Source organism: Lycorma delicatula, chromosome 1 (assembly GCF_047948215.1).
Source record: "Lycorma delicatula isolate Av1 chromosome 1, ASM4794821v1, whole genome shotgun sequence".
NCBI lineage: Eukaryota > Metazoa > Arthropoda > Insecta > Hemiptera > Fulgoridae > Lycorma > Lycorma delicatula.
Window position 1 is genome coordinate 104,404,875 of NC_134455.1, and position 27,410 is coordinate 104,432,284.

Consider the following 27,410-nt stretch of genomic DNA (forward strand, 5'->3'; position numbering starts at 1 on the left):
GCCACAGCTCACACATCTAACAGGTAAGTGACTTTTTTACAAAATGTCTTTGGTGAATGATTCATTTTGAGGGATACGTGGCCTGCACGATCGCAGGATCTGACTCCTCCAGATTAGATTTATGGGTGGCAGCGAATCAACAAGTGCATCGCAACTACCCATGCACGACTGACGAACTAAGTACCGCAGTAACGGCATAAATACGAGACATTCTAGTCCATCAGCTAATTAAAATGTTTGAAAACAATTTGTAACGTATGTATTGTGTTGTATTAATTTTTGAGCAGGTCATTTTCAACACCTTTTATAAACTATTCCAATTATTATAATATTCGTTTCTATAAAGTAATGAAATAAAATTACAAAGGAAATAAAATAATAATTACGAAAGGTTCAGCATTATATTTCCATAATTCCAGTACAAAGAAACGTTCCGAACACACTGTATATTGATTCATTTATTAAAAATAAAAAACATTGATATTAATACTCATTTCGTAGTTTAATATTTCTCTATTTTTATTATTTCTTCATTTTATATTTAATTATTAATTTTTTTCTTACTTACACTATTTACCTTGTGTCTAGTAACGGTAACTATAATAATTGAAATGGTCGTGTAGTTTTAAATTTAAGTTTAATTATTTTATTCTAAAAGCAGTTCAAATTAGCCGGTAACATAAATAAATTTGATTAAAAAATATAACATGCAAGGAGATTTTCTATTAAAATCTCTCAAAGAATCATACATGGATATGTGTACTGAAGTTTTTAAAAAATAATTTAACTAAGATATAAATTTCTAATTAGATAAATAAACGACTTATTCGCCAGATTTTTTTATTAATTTGCGAATTATGGTAATTTACAAACTGTAAACTACATCTTGCTCAAAAAAGAAAATCAAAATTATTTGAAGACCTACCATCAAAAAATAGTTTAATGAACCTTGTTTTCCTTTCTTGTAATATAAAATACTGTTAATGTTAATTAGAGTGTGAGATTTTTTATATACGGATTTATTTCCTCATTTGTATTCCTGAGAAGGAAAAATTGTTACTTGTGTTTAGAAGACTAATTTTTTTATATATTTTGGTAGAGGAGGATAAATGTTTAAAAAAATGTACTGGTAATATTATACATTGATAGCTGGCCTATGAGTATGCTAATTTATCATGAGATATATTCGTCTTATGGGTTGTACGTAAAGTAATATACATTTGTAATATTAATGTTAGTTGAGTGAAATAATTAATGTTCGTTAAGTGTTAGTTATTGTAATCTACCGAATCTGTTTATCACAGATAGATATCATTTATCTCATTGTCTGTTAGAAAACACGGTGAAATGATCACAACATCATGAAACATGATGTACATCATGAAATGATGTACAATTTTTTTTATATTCTAAAGAAATTATTTTACCTATTAAATAACAACAAAAAAACTCAAGTTTTTTAGAATAAGCTTATTTTTTGGGGACTAAATTAGTTAATAAAGTCACAAACTACGCAATATATTGTAGATAGAAAATCAATGGAATGATACAGAAATTTTTCTTACAGTGCATTTTACTCAACATATTCTCTCATAAAACTAGGTTACTATTTCAAATATTACTTATATTTTAATAATAAATTATAATATTTATATTGTTCCACGTTATTTAATTTTTATTATTATTATTTTTAATTCTTCATATTATTCTTTGAAGACTTAGGTTTTGGTTTTGTAAAACATATTGAAAAAAGCTGAAAACAAAGTTTTTATACTTTCCTGCATTGGTTATTTATTATTATAAAGAGGAAAAATAATAGTACATGAATCTAGTTTAAAAAATTTGCAAAATTGATACTTTATAAATTATTTTATGCTCCCCATCCCCAAAGTCACCTTCCAAGAAAGTATTTTGATTTTGTTACTTTTACTATGAAAAAAGCTAAAAAATATGCAACCAATAAAGAAATTACCTATGATTTTTTTTTTTTTTTTTTGAGGAGGATGAATTACGATGAATTTTATTGTAATATTATGATTAAAAGTTTAAATTAACCCATAAAGATTTTAAAAATTAGAAAACCGATATTTTTAAATTTCGATTGCCGCCCCTACCCTCAATATTGCCACTAAAGTAATTATTATTATTTTTTGGACCACTTTCATTACTACTATAATTATTAAGACATTAAGAAATTATGTTTAAAAATATGCAATAAATTAAAAGAAAAATTTTTCAGTGTGTGGAGAAGGGAAAAATATAGGACAAATTTTTTTGCTGTGGTAAGATAAGCATCTACGCATGCACTGAGCTTAATATAAAAAGGGATTGTATTTGCAAAATTTGAAAAAAAATTAACTTCAAAGAAACTATCTACCCCACATCCTGGATATATTGATCCCAAACTTCTACAAACAAATTGCCTCATGTGCACGAGTCTTTGCAACATTTTTTTTCAAAAGCATTTTATGCAATCATAAAAGTTATTAAGCTTCAAACACGCCAAAACACCTGCATATGTACACCTGCATTATCCCATTTTTTTTTGGAGGGGGTTCCGTAGGTCATGAAATGTCGACAAATACAAAAAAATATTTCTTTTAGTTTTGATTACCATACTTCCTTCTTGCAGCCTAGTTCTAGAGCTATGATGCCAGGAGAATAAAAATTACACGTAGCCCTAAAGTAGATGTTTTTTAGATTATTAAAAAATTAATGCCATTGAAATAAATAGTTATCTTTAAAAAAACCCAAAACTCTGAAGTTGGAAGAATGTAATTAAATTTTCGTAAGTTTTACGGTATCAAATGCCAACTACATTTTTTTTTATGTGATTTCTCTGAATGAGTTAGAGTTGGGTTAAGATAAGATAAGATTTCAGCCGTTGCTGTCCTTTTTACGGAAACTCAGAATACCATGAATAAATTGCTCATTTCCTCGTTGTATTCTTTTTTATTTATTTATTTTTTCTGTAGATTATATCATTAAAATATCACAATGTAAAACCCCCATTTTCTATCACAAAATAGAATGAAACTGTATCTAATATTAACGAACTGTAATTTTCAATTGATATTAAGTGACTGAACTATTAAAGTGATATTAATTATTGTACCTAAAATAACATAATTTTTGTTTTTTGAAATTAAGATTATATATTTTATAAACATCATGTATTTAGAAAAGAAAACTGTGAACAAATAAAGGAAAAGTTTTGTTATATGATAATGCCATTGAAAAAAAGCTTTATTTTTAATACTGTATTACACTGGAAAATGTTCACATTATTCAACCGTCACTTTCGCTGATCTCCTTCTTTCAGTTAAGAGTAACAGTTTCACTTTACCCACTTCAACAAAGAATACCCTAGTACCTCTTCATAGTCAATTCAATGGAAATAAAACAAGCAATAGACAATAACAAGTACTAGCAATTTTTAAACTTACTCACTTATAGAGTACTATAATACTTTTAGCTGAATTACATCCATTAGACACAGAAATTCTTGTTAATTATATAAAATGATGTAATTAATATAAACTCAATATGTTTTACTATTTATTACAGTTAATAAATAAATCATATATACCAATAAATAAATTTCTAAGCGTGTTTTTATTGTAAACTGTGCGTAAAATTAAATATCATGTATCTAAAAGAGTTAATAAATTTAAAAAAAAATTAAACAAATTAAAAAATAATACAGACAAACCTCTCTTTTTACTCTTATATATTTAATAGGGATTAAGGTGATGCCTGAATTGGCAAATGAGGAAGCACCAAGTGTATTTCAAGAACTTTTTCATAAAATTTTATAATTGGAAATTTGAAAGAAAATAAATTAATATAGGATGATCCGAAACTTCCCTTCTATGCAGAATTCATATTGATACCTTGTTACATCAACTAGCTAGTCGTAAGTGTAATGAATATACTGTTCTTCGGTTCGACTAACAGCAAAAGTCAAACAGCTTTTTTCCTAGCTTTTTATCCATATCATCTTTCGCGTGGAAGTACATTTCAAATCATGTTTGAGGGCAAAGGAATAAAATAGATTATATAAATAATAAAATATAATGATAGCTGATATATTGTTTTTATATAATTTAGTAAAAATTAGACAATCATTAAAAAAAAAGTTCATATAGTTTTAAGACGATTCGTATCATGAAATGTTTCTTTTTATTAATTCACCACAGAAGCTAACAAAGAAGCTTGAGAATATAAAAATGGAAGTTTTTATATTATAAAAAATGCCATGACTGACCGGGATGAAAACCCGGAACATCTGGATGAAGGGCCAACCACTCCGCCACGGAGATCCGTGGAGAATCACGGATTTTTAAGAGATCCCCATTTTCCTTAGGAGCTGGAAATATGTAAAATGTATGTATATTGTAGTTTTGTAGAATTATATTTAGAAAAACTCAGTTAAAATATTTTTAATAATAATTGTAATAATGAATCAAAAATAGTAGTTTTTGTATTTTTGTCAGCTTCGTTATTAAACAAGGAACGAAGTCGAGAAATTAGGTGGTTTTGCGGTATACTTGTGCAAGTCTTCTTCTAAACAGGAAAGGCAGAAAAAAAGGGATAAAGAGTGTGTATTTTCGTTTTTTCTTTAATTTGCCTGGCAAAATTTAGATGCAAATGCTTATTCTTCAAGTTTAGACTAATTATATATACACATAAATTATATCATTTGAAACAAAATCTTTTATAACAGTAATATAAAAGAACAACACTGACAAATAAAAAATTTGAATAACATCAGATTAAAAAACTAATCAACAAGATAGACTTCAAAGAAGCTCTTAGTAAAAACTATAAAAATGATATTTTCCATATTTAGTTTTCAATCTCGATATCTTGAAATCAAAGTTAAATCATAAACAAATAACTACAAAAACTTGCTAATTTCAAATCGACTGAAAAAACTATAGTTTTAAAGATTTAAAAAAATAAGTTTTTTAGTTTCAAGTTAAATTACAATAAAATTAAAAAAAAATAATATTTAATATTCATTTTCCTAACTCCACCCGTATCTTTCTAAAAAAAAAAAAAACGTAGCCAGAATAAATCCTTTTAAAAATCTCTTACCACTTCTGGAATAAAACTTTACAAACTACAGCCAATCAAGTTATGATTATACAGTCTATCTATAGGATCTATAGTCTATTCTACAGTATCTGTAATGTTATGAAATAAAAAATTACTTATCAAATATTAATGGTCAGTATTAAAGAATTAGAAAAACAAGTGTTTGTGTTCGAGTTGAAAATGTATGAAGACAATTGATTTTAATATAAGGAAAGTTATTATATTAATATTATCATATTAATTAAGGAAAGTTAATGATTAGGAGGAGTGAGTGAACAGGGAGAATCTGGTAATATTCCTAAATTGTCAGTATATCTGGAGCAGATCTAAATTAGGAAAGGTACCAGTGAGACTGTTGTAGGCAGCTTCCTTTGTTCGACATTGGAGATATAATTATTGTGTCCAGTATTCGTTAGCCCAGCATTTGTTGTTAATATAACCCAAAAATAACGGTTAAACTGGTGTGAAGTCATATTATGATGAATTTTTTCATCATCTATTTCGGTTGTTATTTTTAGGATTGAATTTCTTAAGCATTAAAACATGTATTTTTGTAAAATATAATTAAGAATATTTACGAAACTACAGTTAGTTATGTTTGATTAATATTTATAATTTTTAAACATACTATTTGGTACAAATTTATTTGCTACATTTAAGTATTTAAATTAATACTTAGATGAATAAAATAGTAAAAAAAAAAAAATAAAGATCTAACAAGAATGTAATATAATCTTTAAGAAAAACATTTTCAAAAAGCAATATTTTTCAAATATTTACTTCTTTACAGTAATTGTAGATTCCTTTTAAAACTTATGCATTATTATTGTAATGTTGATGATTCAAGTTACGTAATATGGTAATTATAAATACTGAGTGGACCACGAAAAAGTAGCCCGGCAGAATATGGAATGTTGAATTGAACATTAACATCATAATTTCGCGCACAGGATATTGGAATGGAAAATCGGAACAAAGGAAGGGGTCGTACAGTTGTACGTAAGAACTCTACTCACGTGATCGTCTCTCACTCGCCCTTCCATGCTTCAACATTCATTTGTCTGACGGAACTAACGGTCGGTGATGGAGATCTTTTTTCGTGTCTACCTTTGCTAATTGACCATGAAAGAATTCATATACATTTGACCCTCTCACATTATTTTTTTTGTGTTCTTATTTATTGCAATTAATTTTATAGACAAAACCGGAAATTTCCTTGCACCTCTAACCTCTTTTTTATTTATATTATTCCTAATAGCACGGATAATTTCTTTAAATTAATAAATATTTTAAATCATTATCTGTTATATAAAAATTAAAGTATAATCCTGTTGCAAATCAATCATTCTAATTTAATCTTTTCGAAGAAAATCAAAATAAATTTATTATCGTAAATAATCTTTCAGCTAACTGTAGTACAATGATGTTTATGTCTTAAGTTTAACAATAGCTGGGAAATATAACAACTAAAATAAAAATGTTACTTCAACAACTGAGATTTTAAATAATAAATTGTAATAAAATAGGATCAATATCTTTCGTAAGAACAGTGTATTGTATTGTTAGATAAAATCTAAGGTCTACAGTAAAAAATGTAAATGTAAATAATAGATTAACTCAAAGCCAAAGAGGAAAAATTTAGTTGTGCGGCTATAATTTCTTTTTGCTTTAAATTTTCAAAGATCGAGAAACAATGAAATTTAATAATGATGACTGATGGAAAAAGGTAGTCATTCAAAAATAAATGTTTATAAAATTTGTCAAAATTAATTTATTTTTCAATCCTAAAAAATTAACTCAAAAGAAGAAATATAATTTTAATTTGCTTTAAACTGACAAATTTGTACAATTAAAAATATTAAAATATACTTTATAATCAACGATTATTTTTTATTCCTCAAACGCCAAAACCACATCCCAAATGGTGAATCAAACATATTTATTCTACTTATCGTAAAATGATAAACAACGTGATAAAGGAACACTTAGAACAACAGTAATCAATTAAATTTTGAACCAAAATATTTACTCTGAAAGTTACGTTTCGATCGCTAACACGGAATATAGTTGATAATATATGTATTCCTAACAAGTTCGTTTCTCGAGTTAAAATTTATTTTTCTTGCAGTAATTAACTTTTTTTTTTTAAGAGGTGGAGGAACCCCATATTTACGGGCGCCTAAGCAGTGTCGGGCTCGTTAACAGGTTCCGCCAGTTATAACCACGGGCGTATGTATGCCCATGGGGTAGTACCTGCGCACTACCGACTAAACTTACACCCCTGGCTTACCCCTCCTGGGATTGCTTATAAAAACATTTCATCAGAATCGTCCACACACACAGTCATCAGTGTCTCACACCACACAAACAACACTACTGGAAGCAGCACACAGCATGTCAAATACATATACCGACAACAACAACAACAACACACAAGAACGCAGACAATAGGACAAGCTGTTGATTTAATGAATTAATGAATAATAATGAATTAATCCTAGGATTGGTTTGCTGTAGTCTTCCTCTTTTGAACAATTCTCTCTTCCTTTAATCTCTTTGCTTCCATGTCCGTTTTACACCCAACATTCTGTGTGGTTTGTTCAGTATACCCTAGTCTTGGTATACCTCTTGTTGTTTCCTTCAACCGAGTTGTGTGCGAAAAGTTGTTATAATAGTAAAAACACCTTGTTTTACATTAAAAACGCTGGTTAGAGAAATTTTAGAGCAGAAAATTATTTGCTGAAATCATTAAAGACTTATTTTATAACCAATACTTGAATTTTTACCACAATTCGTAGAATATACATAAAAAAAGTATAATGCAGCTGTTAATGAATGCATAAAAATATTAATTCCCTTTTGTCAATGATTTTTTTGTAATTATTAGATCAACTGCTCAAAATGTATTATTTAAAAATATAGAGTATTATTAAAAATAATACTAAATTTACTTGTTTATTTTTGTTGAAAATTAAAAGTAATAATCAGTTATATTACTTATTCACAGATTAAAACAATTTAATAAAAAACGTTTTAATTAAATATACTTTCTTCTAATGATCTGAAATAACCATTCCACCTAATTAAAATGAAATGGGTAAAGATGAGGCAAACCTTAGATGGGAATAAACTGAAATATTCTATGTAACAGTAGGTAGGATGTCTAATTATACAATACAAAAATTCAATTAAAATTATAGTAACTGATAATCGTAAAATATTTCAGAACAAAATTACTCACCGTAATGCAACGAAACGATAATTTTTGGTAAGATGTTTGACTCATTTAGCTCTAATTGAATATAATGCTTGACATGATAACTTCTATGATTAAATTATGAGCCAAATTAAGTTTAAATTCTTTATTTAATTAAATTCTTAATAATAGGATTATCTAACTGCAGAATTACAAGATATTTAAACCAATTATATTATATTAAGATTGATATCAATTATACGGTATTACTTGTATGTACTGCCAAGGCATTTACATTGTCCACTGAATGAGAATTTTCTTAACCTTTATGAAATAATAATCCTAAATTACAGAGAGAGAGAGAGATTTAGAGAGAGTGAGAGAGATATTTTCATGTGAAAATATGTGAAATATATTTTCATACGAAATCAATACGAAAATTCGGAATTATTCTACAATTTTTTTTTTATATTTACTTTATCTTGTATTTTTATTTAGTTATAAAATTTTAAACTAAATATTTGAAGATACATTTTGAAGATTAAAAGAGTACAAACCATTTTTTTATTTTATTACTTTTATTTTTTTTTGAGTAATTTATTTTACAATAAACTGGCAAAATGATTGTTACTGTAAGTACCCGCACTGACCACTATAACCTGTCCTGGCCGGAGTTTACCACGCTGAGCAAGACGCCTAACTCAGGGAGCCTTCACATCTACCTTTTTCCTAAACCAAGGAGTTTCCCATTCGAGATATCGTTGACTACCGCTGCCAAGCATTATCTCTCGCCAGCAAGGAATGATTTCCCATATAACAGGGGTGTGCTGGAAGCACTCCATGGGCCATTTCCTTAAGGTCAGCCCAACCAGCAGGCCCTTCTTGACCCCTTCGTTATTAAGTGCCTGTATGTCCTTACTGGAACCCTCCTTGGCAGGAGTATATGTGGCAGCCTTCACGCAATAATTTGACCCATTGAGACAGCATTGAGATGCCGATACTCTTAAAATATGACTGGTACGACCAGACAACGATTAACATTTTATACAACTCAAATCAACTGAACTATTAACCTCATATACGAGAAGACAAGTTAAAAAATCTCTGCCCTACCTCAATGTGGTGAAAACATAACCCAGTGAAAAGATTTATGGTCGGTTTGTATTATCTACAATAATAGAAAATGGTCAAATATGATTCATTATTATTATATTCCACGTTTAGATTAATTTTTTTTTTTTGTTTAAACTCCGGGTCTATCGTTAGGCATTGCTCCAGAGGATGAGATGAATGATTTATAGGGTGTGATCATGCCATGCCTAACGGGGATTCAAACCAAAAATTAATGTTTAGATTAATTGTAAGTTATATTTCTAACTTTGTCCTTAATTGTAAAATTTTTAGGAACATCTGTTAATAAAATGCCAGAAAAGAAAGAGAAAAGAAGCAAAATTATACGTTTTATACAGAAAAACTTTTCTTACATTGAAAGTAGAATGAATACCAGCATTTTAAATTATTAAAAAAAAACATTAAAAATGTCGTAATTGTTTACTCATGGAAGGTGTCTAGCATATCTAAAAGAATTATATTATTTAAAATTGGTTTTAACGTTAATGTAGTTTTATTTATAAACTGTAGTGACGTTCAAAAATATTTTGAGTAGAACTAACAATTTTTTAATTTATTTCTTAAAATCTCTATTTACCTTTTGAGTTTGCATGAATTGACCTGAATTAAAAGAAAACCTATAGGGATTTAAGTTTTAGGCTGTATCTACGGTTAAAGATTTCTTTATGGAATTTGGATTTGTGTTAGTGAAAACCTTTTTGAAACTTTTTATTTACAACGCATATTATCAAAAGATTCAAAAACATATTAAATTACAAACATTGCTTTTTATGCCTGTTTTTTGTATAACAGAAGAGACGTATATGTATAATAAACTAACCATCCCCGGCTTTCTTTTTATTTCTTCTCTTTTTGAAGTGCCTGAATGCTAAAATCTGTTTTTTACAAAACTGTTGTACGCGTTAGTGTACATGTTTATTCAGGATAAATGACTTTATCTATATATCTAAGGGGATATGTTGGTAGAGGGGTTTAAGATGTCAAAGTTTTGAAGAAATCGGAAGACGGAGTAATGTATCCGGAAGTATTGAACAATTTCATATATTAAGAAAATTGTTTTAGACTTAATAATTTTACTAATAGTATTTTATGATTTCTAAAAAAAACAAAGTTATCATAAAAATACTAGTAAGCAGTATATGTTATATGTAATATGTAATATGTTATATGCAGTTGATAAAAATCTGCTATTTCTAAATTATATCTTCTAACATTTAACAGTTTTCAACCTATCAATCAGATTTTTTTTTTTTAAGAGTTAGGAGATCACTTTAATGAAAAATTTTAGAAAAAAAAAATTGGAACTCGTTATTATCAATTATTTAAATTGAAACATTTTTTTGCAATATGAGGAGTTATATTTTGCATATAAAAATGAGGATAAATTGTTTTTTAATTGTTTAATTTCACTAAGTTTTATGATACCGGTTTTATGGTATAGGTAGGTATCGGTACCAATACCTTAGAATACGTCAAAACAGGATTGAATTTAAATTGAGTATAAAATAAAGAGTACAAATTATATATATATTTTTTAAATTGCTTCGTTTCAGTAAGTTTTATGATATTTTAAGACAGAATGCCTTAAAACAGAATTGAATTTATTTTAATATTTTGTTATTTTTTAATAACATTATATATTCAAAAACATTTAGTAGATATAATTTTTTAATGAATTATTCTTTTGATAAAAATGTTGTAAATAATTTACAACTAACTAACGGTAAAAAGATATAATTATAAACTCATTATCTCTTAATTGACATATTTATATATTACCATGTATTGTATTATATTTAAATAATATGTATTTAACGCATTGAGAAACATTAAAACAGAAAGGTTTTAGCTACGTTTATAGAAAAAGGAACTGTTAGCTAGGTTATTAAACAAAAATATGTTTCAATTTATTTTTTGTAAAATATTTTATTTATATGGTTGATTTTTTTTATAGCTATTTAATAACCTTTTTTTTCTATTTTATAATATTAATATTATGAAATAAAGCTTTTAAAAAATGTTATTTGAAATATAGTCCAGTATACTTTTCATAGAAAAAATACTTCAGATTGTAAAAGTAGATAGTTGAATCACAACGAGCAACATTCTGAACAATCGTAGTACAGATGTTAGCCATCTGTTTATAATTGCCTGAATTTAATTAAAACATAAATCTCTATTAACATTATTTTATTTTATAATTAAACTCGCAATTCTTATGTACCCTCAAGTGTGTTCCTATTTAATAAAGTATTTAAAAACGAAGATATCCATTTTTAAAAACATATTTAGCTTTTTAAATTTTGTGTTATTAATACGAAGAAAAATGTTTAGTTTTGATTAAAAAAAATAATTATTCCATTAAAAATAAATTAATTAACTGCATGAAAGTTTATAGAAATGATTGAAAGTAATATTTTATCTTTACATCAAAATGTACTTTTTTTTTTTACTCGACTGTCCAAAAAGGAGTGAAATGTATATAGGGTGTATGTATGTATTTTAGTTCCACTGTAGAAACTCAACGGCTGAACAGATTTAAATGTATGACCCCGCTTTAGAATCCTTACGTTACCGGGAGTGTCATAGGCTGCATAAATATAATATATACATGTAGTAGTGATTTGTCGATTGAAGCACAAACTTTAATCAATTCAATTAATGCATTGTGCATTGTGTTAGTTGGGTTTGAAAGGAATGATTGAAATAACCCGAAATGAATAATATTACAAAAATATTAGAATTAACTAAATCACTTAATTAAAAGTAATTTTAATAATTTATGTCAACTCGTCATGGAACGCTACACGCCTCAATAATATCTCCAGTCATAAAATGCATTATCAAAGTAAGGAATCGGTTTCAGCTACGTATCGTGCACTTCGCACTATATATGATGTGCATAATCGACCAACAAAAAGCACAATGATCATTTGTTAAAAATTGGAAGCAAATTTTCTCTATGTTATTAGAACACTAACAAAAAATGACAGAAATCAAGAGAATATTGGTGCTGTAAGTGCAATCGTTCATGAAAACTGAAATTTATTGGCTTCACATCTTTTACAAGAATCGGGTTTTTCTTCAACAACATGGTAAAATTTGCGTCAAGATATTGTTCTACATCCAAGTCAGAGTCACTTATTTCAAAAATTAAGACAACGGGACCATTGTTTGCGCAGACGGATTGCAGATTGAACACTAGATCAGTTCAAAGTGATTCAAAATTTCATAAAAAAAAAACAAAAAAAACTGAAACCTTCCCAATTCGGCATTACAATATCTATTGGATATTGTAATATTGTAATGTGTTGTTCTTCCCATCCATGTGGTAAAAGCCATTGTCCTTCCAGTACGTAAACCTGGTAGAGGCAAAGTATGCTTCTCTGACTACTACCTTATCACATTGACAAGCAGTTTGTGCACAGTGATGGAGAAAATGGTGAACCGCAGGTATACATAGTATTTAGAGAAACATGCCTTTATATCCTCAGAAGAGTGCAGTTTCCGCAAGAGTGTGATTTTCCATTGATCATGTGGTATCACTGGAAACAGCTATCCAAAACGCTTTGCTGCTTTACCAGTAACTCGTCCTTATATTCATTGACATCACAAGGCACTACGACACTGCCTCATATTTTAAACACCCTTAAAGAATGGTGGTCAAGAGCAATATGCTTCCATTTATTAGGGGTTTCTTAAATGACCGAACATTCGTGTTGGAGATTTTTCGTCGAGTAGCGTCACCTTAAAGAATGGAGTTGCCTTTTTCTTTATTTTTCATAATTTTGCTACATATCTAACGTCCCGTTCAACAACCACAGCTGAGAGACTACTACAGAATACTATATCTCACCTTGAAGCTTGGTCTTTCTCCCCTGAGAAAAAAATGTGTAGGTTTTTCTAGCATACGAGACCCTTTTATTCCACAAGACTTTTTCAACGGAGAACCAACTGCTATCTCTTCTGACCTTTAAGTTTTTAAGTTTAATTTTTGATAGTCGCCTTAGGTGAGCTAAACGTATAAAACAGTTAAAATCAATGTGTTTAAAAATTTTAGGTATACTACGAGTCCTTTGCAACACTTGGTGTTGCAAAGGACTTGTGGGAAGCCGTTGATTTTGTATGTTGCGTTTTTATTTTCTTTAGTTCGATCCCGTTCGGATTATGGTTGTATCGCCTACTCTTCAGCGCATCATGCCGTGCTTTAGTTGGTGGATGCTATATACCAGGATTTTCTTCTTCTTGTACAGGTGCCTTTAGATCATGCCCTGTCGTAAGATGTTGACTGTGGTGAGCTATCACTTAGTGACAGACTGAACCAGCTGTCAGCAATTTATTCTGCCGGTCTTAAAGGGCAACCAGATAACCCGGTTTTTAAAGCAGTCCTTATAAATCCCATTTGCAAGGTTATGAAGACCATCCAGTCATATAGCGCTAGTGGGTGTTCGTACCCGGCGTTTACTGTATCTTTAATTTTTGACAACCTTCTATTTTTCAACCTATCCGTGTTCATGTCCTCTGTGGAAACTTGACCCCATAAATTTTAATTATGACTTCACCATATGTAATAAAAAAATCCTATCACCTTTCAGCAAATATTTTACCAATTTCACTTCAAGACAATCCTAGAAGCAGTAGTATATACAGATCGATGGAAATAGAATGATACCGTCGGATGGGCATTTCTGGTTAATGACAGAACCTAAATGTTTGGTGTACCTAGTATAAGTGTCTACACTGCTGAACTGTACACCATCAATAAAGATTTGAATATCATTAACACAAAGTACCGTCACATCCTTATTAGTAGCGACTCGTGTAGTGCATTCTATTTTGTTTATCTATTATTTATAACTACTAAATTTATTTATTTGTTTTCGACAAATTTGACTACGTATTCTTACATCCATTTCTATAACGTAATGAAAAACACTAAATATGTAATAGTAACATTCATAAGTATTTTATATGGTAAAACATTTTTTAACGTTAACGATTTCTTTCACACATATTTGCAAAGTAAATAGACCACAAATAAAACATTATTTTATAGATATCTTGACGAAAAACCAACATTCATACATACTTTTCTCAAGATGTTTCTCTCCATTTTTAGAGATCATATCAATTTCGATGATACAATGAATAATTTAAAATAGTCATTAAGTGTTTCTTTAATGTTACTCCAGTGGTAAACATTGAGTGCATCATTTGAAATAGCTGAAATTTCCAGAATTTTCGTAGAATTGTAAAACTTATCGAGAAACTGATTCTCTCCTCAGTTGTTCTAGTTTACTCGTGCTGGTATAAATTTAATTTTGTTTTAGTATCGGAATATAATGTTTCTTTTAAGATATATCTTGTCAAGTTATTTAAAACTAGATCGGTTAGGAACAAACGTAAAAATTTTAAATTATTTCATGTTGCATCTAACGCCTTGAAGAAGTAGCTTTCAAACCAGCAGTAATATAATGTGCTGCAAGTAGCATGTTAGACATTGAAGGAGTTGTAAACGCAACAATTAACTAATTCATTCCAAGTTGCATCATATGACTATGAAGAATTTGACATAAAACATGCAAATTAACTACAGTTTTGGAATTGCGATTGACGCAGTGAATGCTATATTATCCAAATATATATATTAATGTTGAAGAGTGATATAGATTGAACTAAGTTGAAAAGGACAAATACGTAATAGTTTTTGAATAAATTTAAATTCCTAGTTATAACCAAAATAAAAACTGTTAAACTTATTAATAAATTAAAATAAATAAATAGGGACCGATCGCTACACAATCTTAGTAAAAAGAGAACCCCCAATTTTATATATTTATTGTTTTAGATATAGTAGGTCATGTTCCTAATTACTGTATGTATCTTTATAAAAAAATAAAATGTAAAAAGAGGTTACATTTATGAAGTATTAAGAATAAAGAAGAAAACATTATAGCAGAGCAACATGTCAAAATATGTTAAAAATACGGATGCATTTGTAAATATACATTTCTGAAAGGTATATAAACAATTTTTTTTTAATGTGACAAGCTTTATTGTAAGAAAAAGTTATTTTTCGAGGAAGCTTTTTTTTTACAAAGACATTCATATTCATAAATCTGCTTTATATTGACTAAATATAATTATTTATATTATAAGTAAAATTTTCAAATCAGAATTAAATGTTATTGAACAGTCATGAGGAACCTTTTATCCCAAAGACAATCTATTGAAATAAACAGTAAAAAAGATTAATATTATAAAAAGGTAAAAGCATTAAAACACTACCTTAAGGTAAGTAACAATATATATGTATATTATATATATTCGAGAGAATTGCTAACAGAGCGCTTCATTTATTTTAATATACTGCCGACATATGACCAGTCACAGTAAGCTTTTTGTTTTATTTAAAAAAGTTATACTAAAGTAATATTACAGATCAATTTTTATTTACTGTAAATTTTATCTGCTTAACAAAATACTATAATACCGATTACGAAATATATTGAAAATTGATGCGCCTGAATGAATTTTAAATTAAATTTAAAAATGAAAACATAACTTGTATTTTTTTTAACGAAAGCAATTTTCTATTTTTATGAACGCATACGGGATTTTTATACTGAAAAACGCATGGTATGAGATTTGTAAGATCAACAATGGGTGGTAATCTAAATTTATTTTCCAACAATGTATTTATTTTAACGGCCTACTGTGAAGTTACATAACAGGATCAATTGCGTTAGCCCGCTCAGTTTTAAATATCTGGACTCTTTAATGGGACACTACAGATTTACCGTTGTTTAACAAAACAGGTTTAAATTATTTCCGTTAAACTTTCATAAGTAACGGGTGATACAAATGTAAAATATTAATAATTTTTTCCACATTGTATTTAAATAAAATTTTAGACTTTTAAAAAAGAAAATTATTTAAAAACTAAAAAGTGTTAATTCATAAAAAAAATATCAGTACGAAGGAATTATGAACTGAACTGTTAGAACTAAAAATCATGTTACTATCTTCCTTACAAACATAAAAAAAATAGTTAATTTAAATATATACGACCAATTGTACCACAAAAAAATCTTTGAATATCATAATAATACAAACAAAGAGAACCATCAGTATTTTAGCATCAGACGTAAATGGCCGAAAGTAAATTACCTACTTAGAAAAAAAAAATTCATAAAATATTACATTTTTTGTAGTTGAAATAAATTAATAAATAACGTAAAAACTTTATTACGGAAATTATTATAATTTACCTTAAAATTTCAAATTCAAATTAAAATTATTTAAATGAAATTTTATTTAATTTAAATGATTAGATTTTAAACTGTAGTGATCCAATTTCTTCAACGACTGATAAATAAAAAAATAAAATTAGAAACTAGGTATTAAACTATCTTTGAATACTTAAGATCTATTTTAATATAATTAGACCAGCAGCGATGAATTGGCCAATGGCCTACGGCATCGTTTGTACGTTTAGAGAGTAGATAATTAAGGAAGAATTTCGGAGAAAGATGAGAAGAAGTGAGGTCTAAAGTAAGATCAGTGCACCAGGTGTAAAGAAATTGTCAGAAAAAGAGTTTTTTAGTGAGGGTAAATGATGGAACGAGGAAGGAAAAAGAAATAGCCTAAAAGAGGCAGAAAATGTACAAAATTCTTGATATCGCGAATTTGAAAGGACTAATAGATCTGGAAAATAAGAAAAATATCCATTAAATTGACCTGGAAGAACAACTATAATAATTAACGTACTTAAGAAATGATTAAAATTTGAAATATATGAATAAGAAATTTTACTCTGTAAATAGCCAGTAGAGAAATTTCTTATCTAAGTAATAGAAATAGATTATTAGGTAAAGTTAATATCATATTCTAGAGAGAGGTAAGACAGCAAATAAATATATTTAAATCTAATGTAAGATAGCTTGCTTGAATAATCAGTTTAAAGAAAAAAGTTAATTATTTAATAAAAATTATTAATCGAAATTATTTTAAACTTGGTCAATTTATGTATGAAGTCTAACAATTCTCATTATTACCAACAGAAAGACGGTAAGTATGGGAGGAACATAAAACGATACAGTATAGATCCGAAGCATTGGGTAACCCATCAGTCTTCATTGAACAGAAAAGCACATTATTTCGTTCGCTGGGATGGAAATTATGCCGGAATTTAATTCAGCGGATAGGATAAATTTTAATAACAAAATTCCGCATACAGATGTAATGTTACAGTGTTTTCTTTTATTTTGTCAGTAATTTTAGGTTTAAAGGAATATTTAACCACTAATATCTTAACGAAATAAATTTTAGAACGCGTTGCTTCAGTAATAGCTAATTAAGAATGAATAACTTTTTTTTTTTTTAATTGGTACGTAATTTGAATATAACTATGCATCCCTGAATTACAATTTATATATATATATGTTTTTCGAGTGAATAGGATAGTAGAAACAGAATAAACAATTTCAATATAAAAGAATGGCCTAAACGCGATTCACTCATTTCTGAACAGAAAAATGTGATACATGACCCATTGTGTAATCCTAAAAGTGTGTATCTACCTCCGTTACATACAAACTAGGATTTATGAAGAATTTTGTAAGGCCATGGACAGTACTGATAATTTCATGTACTTAAAACAGAAGTTTCCTAAAATGATGATGGAAAAATTAAAGAAGGTATACTTTTGGGGCCACAAATACGATTTCTAATGCATAATGAAAAGTTTAAGGAACTATAAAATCCATTGGAGAAAGCAGCTTGGTAAGCATTCAAAAATTTTACTGAGAATTTTTTTTGGGAAATTAAAAGGCGGAAAATTACCCTGATATTGTCAACAATCTTAAATAATCTTTTAAAAATTTTGGTTATAATATGTCCTTTAATGTACACTTCCTGCACTCGCCATTAATTTCTTTCCGGAAAATCTTGGCACAGTGTGCGATGAGCATGAGTAATTTGTTTATCACGAGATTTCAGCTATGGAAAAGAGGTATCAAGGCAAATGGAATATTAATATGCTTGCCGATTTTTGCTGGACCATCAAGAGGGATGCTCCGCAGGCGAAATATAGTAGAAAATATTCATTTTTTACTTTATAGGTGAGTCAAATGTTTGAATATTGTGTAGTTAAAAATGCAGAAAGTAATAAAATGTTTAAAATTATAAATGCCTGTCTCTAGGAAACCATGCGTGATGTGGAAAACACTGATATCATATTACAATTCAGGAGAAAAAATATTATCAGAATCACATATTTTTCTTCCCGAGACAAAAAAGTAATTCTTTTTTGTTCCCTAGTGCTGGTAAAGTAATAATTACATAATGAAATTAATACTTATTATATGCACATAAACTAAAATGAAAACTATATTTTAAAATAAAACTTTAACAAATACAATTAATTTTAGCTCAGTAATAACTTGTTGAATTTATAATGACGCTCAATATTTTTCTCAAGATTTCAATTAAAAATTGAACTTTCATAAAGAGTAATTGTTGCCAACTGAATGAATAATTCAACTGCCATTTAATGTTTCTTTATATTGAGGATGTGTCCAGATACTTTTTTCATTCTAAAGGCAGCTGGTATCAAAGATTAGTAGCTGGAAGAGGTAATGAGGAGATATTAGCGTTAATATAACTGGACCGGCGTGTCTTGAATTATTTATTTCCCAACCGCATAGAAAGACAAGCGGTAAACCTCTGCAAAACCCGATCTAAATCTGATAATTAAAAACATTTTAAGATTTTATATTGGTATAATTAAATATAACTGATAGCTAATATTAGTTAATTTTCTAAAAATAAGTAAAATCTTTATAAAGAAATACATTTAAAATGTTAAATATGTAATAATCATTTAAATATGTTTAAAAAATTAATAGTTATATATAAGTTATTAAATAAGTAAATAGTTAATAGTTATAAACAGGTATTAAATAAGTTTTAAAACAATTAATTAACCTATTTACAGTATCACATCCTTTAATTTTAAAATTTTAATAATGAAATATAAAATTTTATTGACTTTACAGATTCATTTAATGCAGGGTTTTATTCGTAAATTTAAGGATGTAATACCATTTGAAAGTTAATGAAATTACTGATTTCGGCTTTCAGTTTTTTTCTTAATTATCTGTTTATTTTAAATCGATTCCGAATAAGAAATTATAAGTAAATCATATTACTAAAGCACATGATGAGATGTTTCTTACGAACACCCTCAATGAAACTTACATCTTCAAAAAAGTTATAATAAAGTACATACATACATGGATACATAAAGTTCAAACATATAAATATAATCGCACTGAATAAGACTGCACAGATACAAGAATTCTCAAAGTCTAATGAAAAAAAAAAAAAAAAAAACATTTATATAATTAAACAACAGACAAAGATAAATAAGGTTCCGTGCGAAAAATGATGGCTCTGCAATGGGTTTCACCTACTTATTCTGGAAACGTTGTTTAACCTCAATGTTGTTCTTGCTAGTCATATTCCATAGGTCTGTGCCATACCTCCAAATCGGTTTTAGAATCACCATGTATGTAAAAAGGTTGTTGGATAGTGAAAAGTATGAATTACTGCTTAAAATCGAATAAAGCTAATGAAGCCTTATGTTATACCTTATGTTTAACTGTTTACATTTTTCTCTCACGTGATACTTCCACGTTAAACGATGATCATGTTTAAGCCCAAGTTGCTGGACGTGGTCAGAGTGTGGGATAAAAATGCCCGTAGCGGAACCTGGGGACACTCTCCTCTTCTGATTCATCTTAATTTTCTATTTTGTTTACCATAGCCGATGAAGACTAATAACAACTGGCACTTCTCTGAGGCTAATTGTGTGTTTTTGTCAACAGCCAGTGTTGTTGTATCATCAGGAAACGAGATGTTGTCATGGTCCGAAGCCGAAAGGTCCAAGTGAAAATTGAGTACAGATCTGGTTCTAAGATGGAGCCTGTGGAACCCCTGATGTAATGTCAAAGAATCCAGATAACTCATCGTTGTATCCAATCTGGGAAAAACCCCATCTAAGCAGTTCAGCAAAACCATAATGAAGCATCGAGGAAAGCTACAATACAGCTAATGGAGCAGACCAAGGAGTCAGACTAAGGCTGTCTCAACATTCAAGAAGGGCTCTGAACAGAACCTATTTCCTTCTATGTACTTTGTGATGACATGGACATCCTTGTGCGTTTCTTCTGTGGTTGAACGTCCATTTCTGAATCTAATTTGATTATTTCCAATTTGATCGCCATTCTCTCTTGCATGATTGAAGTCAAATGATATTTGCATATTCGATGTCATCAAAATATTTCATTGTTACCAATTCTATTGGCTTCTCTTCAATCCAGTCTCGATATGTGTCTCAAACCATCCTGTTGTTATGAAGGATAGGTAACTTCGTCTTTCTTATCACCATCAGACTTAAGGTGAGTAGAACAGACAAGTGATTCGATCTTGAGTCATAATTATTTTTAACCAAAGTGTATAGAGACGACATACCTGAAGTGACGGAGAAGTCTAGCAAATCCGTTATTTTAGGTTGTTTTATAAGCCAGTATATAGGCTACAACCATTAAACTACATTAAGATGCTGTTTGAAAATACAACTCCTTAAATTTCATCATATACATACGAGGACTGTAAATGAAGTAATGTGACTGGTTCAGAAAAACTTTTTATTTACAATCCAGTTATACACGGACTCTATCTCCTTCAAAATAGTTCCCTTGGGAAGCTACGCAACGCTTCAAACGGTTTTCCCACACTTCATAGAAATTTTGGAACTCAGAAACCGGAATATCCATCAGATGGTCTGTTACATTTTTAAAATGTTTTCTACGATTCAAAAATGGTGTACTTTGAGATGTTTTTTTAAAGTTGGGAACAGGAAAAAGTCGTAGGGACTCTCAGGGGAATAAGGTGGTTGAGGAAATGCAGGATTGGTTTTCTTTGCCAAAAATTCATTAATTGAGAGTGCAGTGTGATACGGTGCATTGTTACGATGCAGCATCCACCAGTTGTCTTTAATGGCTGGTATCACGCGGGTAACTCTTTTCCGCAGTCTTTCAAGAATTTCTCGGTAAACATATTGATTTACAGTCTGTCCTGTAGACAAAACCTCCAAAATTGTCTGATTCACTCAACACTGTCATCACATTTTAACGGTCTTCCAGAGCGTGAATCTTCTGCAACTGATTCCCGGTCATCTGAAAATGCTTTAAACCACCTAAAAACTTGGGCTCGTGACAGACCGTCTCTCCATACGCCCTTTTCAATTTTTAAAAAGTTTCAGTAGCATTTTCAACGGGTTTAACACAAAACTTGATTGCACAGCGTTGCTCATAATTAGTATCACTCATTTTTGAAAAGCACGACAAAAACTCGTTTCACGAAAAGTTGGTTTACGTCTCACATGGCAACAATAGACTTAAACTATTACCTAATATAAATCAGCTGTTTATATAACCATGTTTACTAGTAACTTTATAGTGTTGTCACTTCGGCTGCCAAATAAAAACTAGTTTCATTACTTTATTTACAGACCTAGTGTATATATAAAGGAAGAACACTGAGAAGTGTGTGTTCTCAAATTAAATTTTTCCCCTATGTATTCTAATACATCACAACCTATGCTCTGAAACGTGGTGTAGAAATTAGTAACACATAAAAATAACAAGACTAAGCTAGTTTATTTAATATTAATTTAAATAATATTAAAAAAGTGAAAAGAGTGAAAGTGTAGATACGGAAATTCATAGAAATAAATTAAGAGTAGCGCCTCTGCCTTTTATCAAAATAGTTTTGAATTCAAATAAAATCAGGTAGTAATGTTACACATTTTAAACATTAACAAAAATATGTCTCCTTCTTATCATACATTGACTCTAACTGAATTATTAGACTCTAATTTTTAAAAAGAATAAATTGATAATTAAGGTAGGCTTAGCCTTTAGGAGTAGAAGAGCAAATGTTTGGATGAGGGTTGGTATGAACTAATGCTTTTTCTACAACAAACATGTAAAATAAAGAAAAAAATGTATGTATATTTATTTAGTGTCTATTAAGAAAAAAACAACGGAAATTAAATAATGAGTTAAGTAAGTATTTAATTTACAGTAATAATCAGATATAATATTGTTCATCAATGGCAATAGTTAATAATAGTAGTGACAGAGTGTTGCTGTGTCAATGTAGATAGCATAAGCAATGTAGATAGCGCAGGCAATTAATTATTCGATACTAACACAAGGTTGAGCGTCGTACTATACTGTACTCTACTATGAATTTAATTTTTAACCTCTGTAACAACTATTTCTGTAGGAGCTAATAAAATTATTAGATACGTTATTATTTAATTTAAACTGCAAGTTTTTTTTCTTACTATTGTGTACGGAATAAATCTATTAAACCAAAAAAAAGATTTGGTTTTTATAGCAAAGCCAAGTTTACGTACATAACTTTTACTCCACTAGTTTTTTCTTAGAAAGAAAAAAAAAATATTTGTACGAGTATGCCGTCAATAAATATTGTTATGAATAGAATATAATGATTACATTCTGCATAGAAGATACGGTTAAAAATAAACAATGTGAACTTAAAAATTCAAGGTTCAGTGTTAAATTTACTAATTGAAAGTAACATTTTAATCGATTTGCTTCTTTATGTAATTATTGCCATGTTATCTGAGTAATTGTATTAAAAGATTTAATAGCTCCAACATTTCTTGTGTTAGCTAAATGGAAAATATTATAGTATAGTTGTTTTACTATTGGGCGATCAATGGTTATAATAATTTTGAAAAGCCTTCTTTGTTATTTAACTTAGTCAACAATTAAAATGAACAGTAATTTAATTTTTTCTCCATTCAAGAAAGAATAATAAGATAATTTCAAAAATTGATTACATTGAAACAAACAATTTAATTTCTATTAATAGCAACGATAAATCTTGGAATGATTTTGTTTCATCGTATACACAATTTTATTTATACTATTTTAAAAAAATGATTCTGAGTTATACTATTTTAGTGTTTTTTTTTTGTTGTTTTTTTTTTTAACGAGTGTAAGCATATTAGACCAGACATATATTTTTATAAATTATCTGAATGTTGACAAAAGAAAATTATCTTCGAAAATAACCTGAATTTTAATAAAATTTGACAACACATCTACTTTAGAAGAATGTTTAATACTTGTTATAGGAATATATAAGATAAAATGTGAACACGTATATATGTGTACATCCCATGTACACGTAAATATTTACATGTAAAATCATATGAACACATACACATTCATGATAGAAATGTTTAACATATATTGCTGTTGTTAATAATCCACTGGTAACAGCTGATCATACTAAGGTTAAATATTAAATTTAGCTTACATTTTCAAAATTTTTCATGAAATTTTATGAAGAAATATTTATTTTCAGAAATGATTCTACTAAAATAAAATAAGTTAAGATATTAGATATTGGTTGAAAGATATATTTGTTAATAGGGTTAATTTGGACTAAATTATTTATCTAGTTATTCCAATACATTCTAAAATAGTTGAATCATAGTAGTGTTATTAAGTATTTTTTATTAAATATTTATAAAATGACAGCAGATTATTTGATGTTACCGGAAATTACAAACTTTTCATAATTTTGATTAGATTAGAATTATTAGCATTAGATTAGACTAAATACTGACCGCGGCTTATTAGCGTAGATTTTTATTTGTACCTAGAATAAGTTTTAAAAATATACATTGAAGTTGATGTTTTAATGGGCATATTGGCAAATTGTTCTGGTTATTTTAGCGAGAGATTTCATTTTGTCAAACTGTGTCTAAGGGTTTGCTTTATTCTGGGAGTGTTAATATATTGCAGATTTCATTCACAAGTTATGTGTAGCGATAGCGGACTATGTGTTCTTCAGCAAGTAGAAAAAAATCTGAGAAATTAATGTTCACTGTTATTTAGATTCTATTTCACCATTTTTAAATTTTAGTTTTACCCGCTCTCATTCAGTGTGCATTCATGTGCGTGCCGGTTCCGGTAATGCGCTTATTCACAAACTTCGTAAGTTTACAAAAACTTCCGTACATGGAACGACAGTTTCGTGTAGTAACTAAATAATGAAATATTTACTAACGTGTATAACTAATTAATTATTTAATAACGTGTATATACTAATAATAAATATTAGTTACTTTCAAAATGAAATTAATTAAATATGAATTAAGTTTTTAGTAGTCTAATATCAATAATCTTCTTATTCTTCCTCTTTCAAGAATTAGTGAACCGCCTGTTCTATTATCAAAGAATATATACTATCCACAACTTTGTATCACAACGTGTTCTTGGTTTCCCAACATCCCTCTGCCCCGCTGGTATATTAGTATATTCCCATATCTTCCTTGATATCCTTCCAAATAATAACACTTTCTACGATAAATATAGAAATTTTATTTAATGATAGATACTTGTAGAGTAGTATCTTATATATTTTGCATGAAAGTACATTAATTTATGTGTGTGTGTGTGTGTTACTTATATATTACACAGTAAACACAAAATTAAATTTACTACAAATTATATTTTATCTTACATTTTAATAGTTTTTGAATTCGTCAGTAGATGACAGCATATAACGTATTGAATATAATTTGTTTTCATAGACGTATGTAAAAAATTATGACATTAAATCGCACTGTATAATTCGACAGGTTACTGGAATCACTACCAAACGGAAAAACATCTAAAAAGTAATAAACTCAAACTGTCATGCCAGAAAAAATAAGTTGAGCGACAAAAAAACAATATTTCGCATCGAATTTGAACGGTAAAATGATAGAGAAAGTGGACCGGGACTCGTCCCGGTCCACTTTCTGTAGGTTATTTTTTAAAATTTTTTTTTATCTGAATTTTTACGGGCATCGACTGCTAAGGTCACTAGCCCTCGTCACATTCTTTAAAAGAAACTACTATCACCATCTGGATCGTCATATGTAAGGGTGTAAAGGGCCCTTACATTTTATTTAAAAGCACAAACTACACAAAACATTTAAGACATAAAAGACAAGGACAATCACAAACACTTACGGGGTGTAAAGGGCCCCGATATTAAAATTTGAGATAAGGTTCTCAAAAGACCATGAAATTAAAATTAAAATTAAACTTATCAATACCATTTCTTTCTTTATATATATATATATATATATAAACTACCGCTTAGAGATTCTTTTATCACAGCTTTAAACTTTCATTTTATAGACTTTTAAGAAGTCCACTGGCGTGTAAAAATGCAACTATATTTTCTTCATTTCCATTATCCAGATCAGCACTAATATTATTTCTAAAACGGAACCTCTTTCTGAGGTCCTCATGTATGGTACACTCTTCTACAAAATGCTTAATTGTCAGTGTTTTATTACAAACACCGCACATTGGTCTCACTTTGTCGGTTAACAAATATAAATTTGTTAATCGCGTATGACCAATTCTAAGTCTGGTCACCGCTACTTGTTCACGGCGAGTCAACTTATAGTCGCTTTTCCATTTATAAGGAGAAAATTTTACTGTGTTTAATTTTGTATTTAATCTCCTCCATTCAGCATTCCACTTGTTTTTTTCTATGTTTGTTAGACGGTTTTTAACATCTGCCACTCTTAGAGGAAATGCATCCAAATCATCGCAGACTGTTGCCTTTCTGGCAGCTTCGTCTGCGATTTCATTACCTGTAATACCAGCATGCCCCGGAGTCCATACAAATACGCATCGCAGTCCTCGTTGTTTTAGAACGTATAAAATGGACAGGATGTTTGCAATTAGGACATCCTTAATGTTCTTGTTCCGAATTGCGACAAGGGCACTTAATGAATCGGATCATATTAGCACTCTCTCTTCGCAATAGTGTTCAGTGTAGCGAAGAGCTTGCTGAATTGCAATGAGTTCTGCCGTGTAGACACTGGCCACATCTGGCAGTTTCGAAAAGTGGGCTTCTCCATTTACATATATCGAGCATTCAATACCTTGTTCGGTTTTAGAACCGTCAGTATAAATCCTAATATGTTCTTCGTAACTACTAACGGTTGCTAAAAATCACTGCTGGTTTCTTTTTTGTTTCTCCTTGATAGAGATTCAAACTTGTATTTACCGCTGGCAAGAGCCATGGAGGTATTTCTCTAGTAGAAATTGCCAATGTATCTGGAATGGCAATTTCATATTTATTTCTTAATTCGTGGTACCTAATTCCGGCTGGTCTGGAATTGGTAGCACGACGTTCGTATAATGCAGTCATGGGATGATTCGTAAACAATTTATTATTTATATGAGCAGGGAAAGCCCATATATTTGCTGCATATCTTAACAAGAGCTTAATGTAGTGGCATTATTCCGGCTTCAGACATCAGACTAGCCGCCGGACTTGTGCGGAAAGCGCCTGTTGCGTATTTTATTCCGCTATTATGAACTACGGCTAACTTTTTTAAATGCGACTTTCTAACGGATGAATATACGATACATCCGTAGTCTAGTTTAGATTGAACCAATGCTTTATACAATCTCAATAATGTCTCTTTGTCTGAGCCCCAATTTAAGTTCGATAAACATTTTATAATGTTTAGGGCTCTTTTGCATCTATCACTCAAGTCCTGTATATGTAATCCCCATGTAAGGGATTTATCCAATACTAATCCTAAATATCTTACATTGTCTTTATATTGTATTGGATTATCATCAATTGTCAACGCAGGACTTTTTTTGAGGAATTCTCTTCCTACAAAAGTGTACACAGAACGTTTTTTCTGGTGAGAATTGGAAACCGTTATTCTTTGCAACTTCATTTAGAGCATTGATCGCTAGTTGCAATTTGTACCTCACCATAGCAGTCTTGTTTCTGGCATACACAATTGCCAGATCATCAACATAGACGCTTTTGCTAATTTCTGCTGGAATGG

The 27,410-nt window shown here is 29.1% G+C and overlaps 1 protein-coding gene across 5 annotated transcripts in view; it reads right to left on the bottom strand.

The window, feature by feature from the left end:
- LOC142320636 (neuropeptide CCHamide-2 receptor-like) overlaps positions 1–27,410 on the bottom strand; it is a 126,258-nt gene that overhangs the window by 55,101 nt on the left and 43,747 nt on the right. Inside the window, exon 2 of one of the 5 annotated variants that reach the window (XM_075358714.1) lies at positions 18,871–19,173. The exons of the other annotated variants lie outside the window; for them this stretch is intronic. The gene's annotated coding sequence lies outside the window, so the exon portion shown is untranslated. The remainder of the gene's footprint in view (positions 1–18,870; positions 19,174–27,410) is intronic. 5 annotated transcript variants of the gene reach the window in all.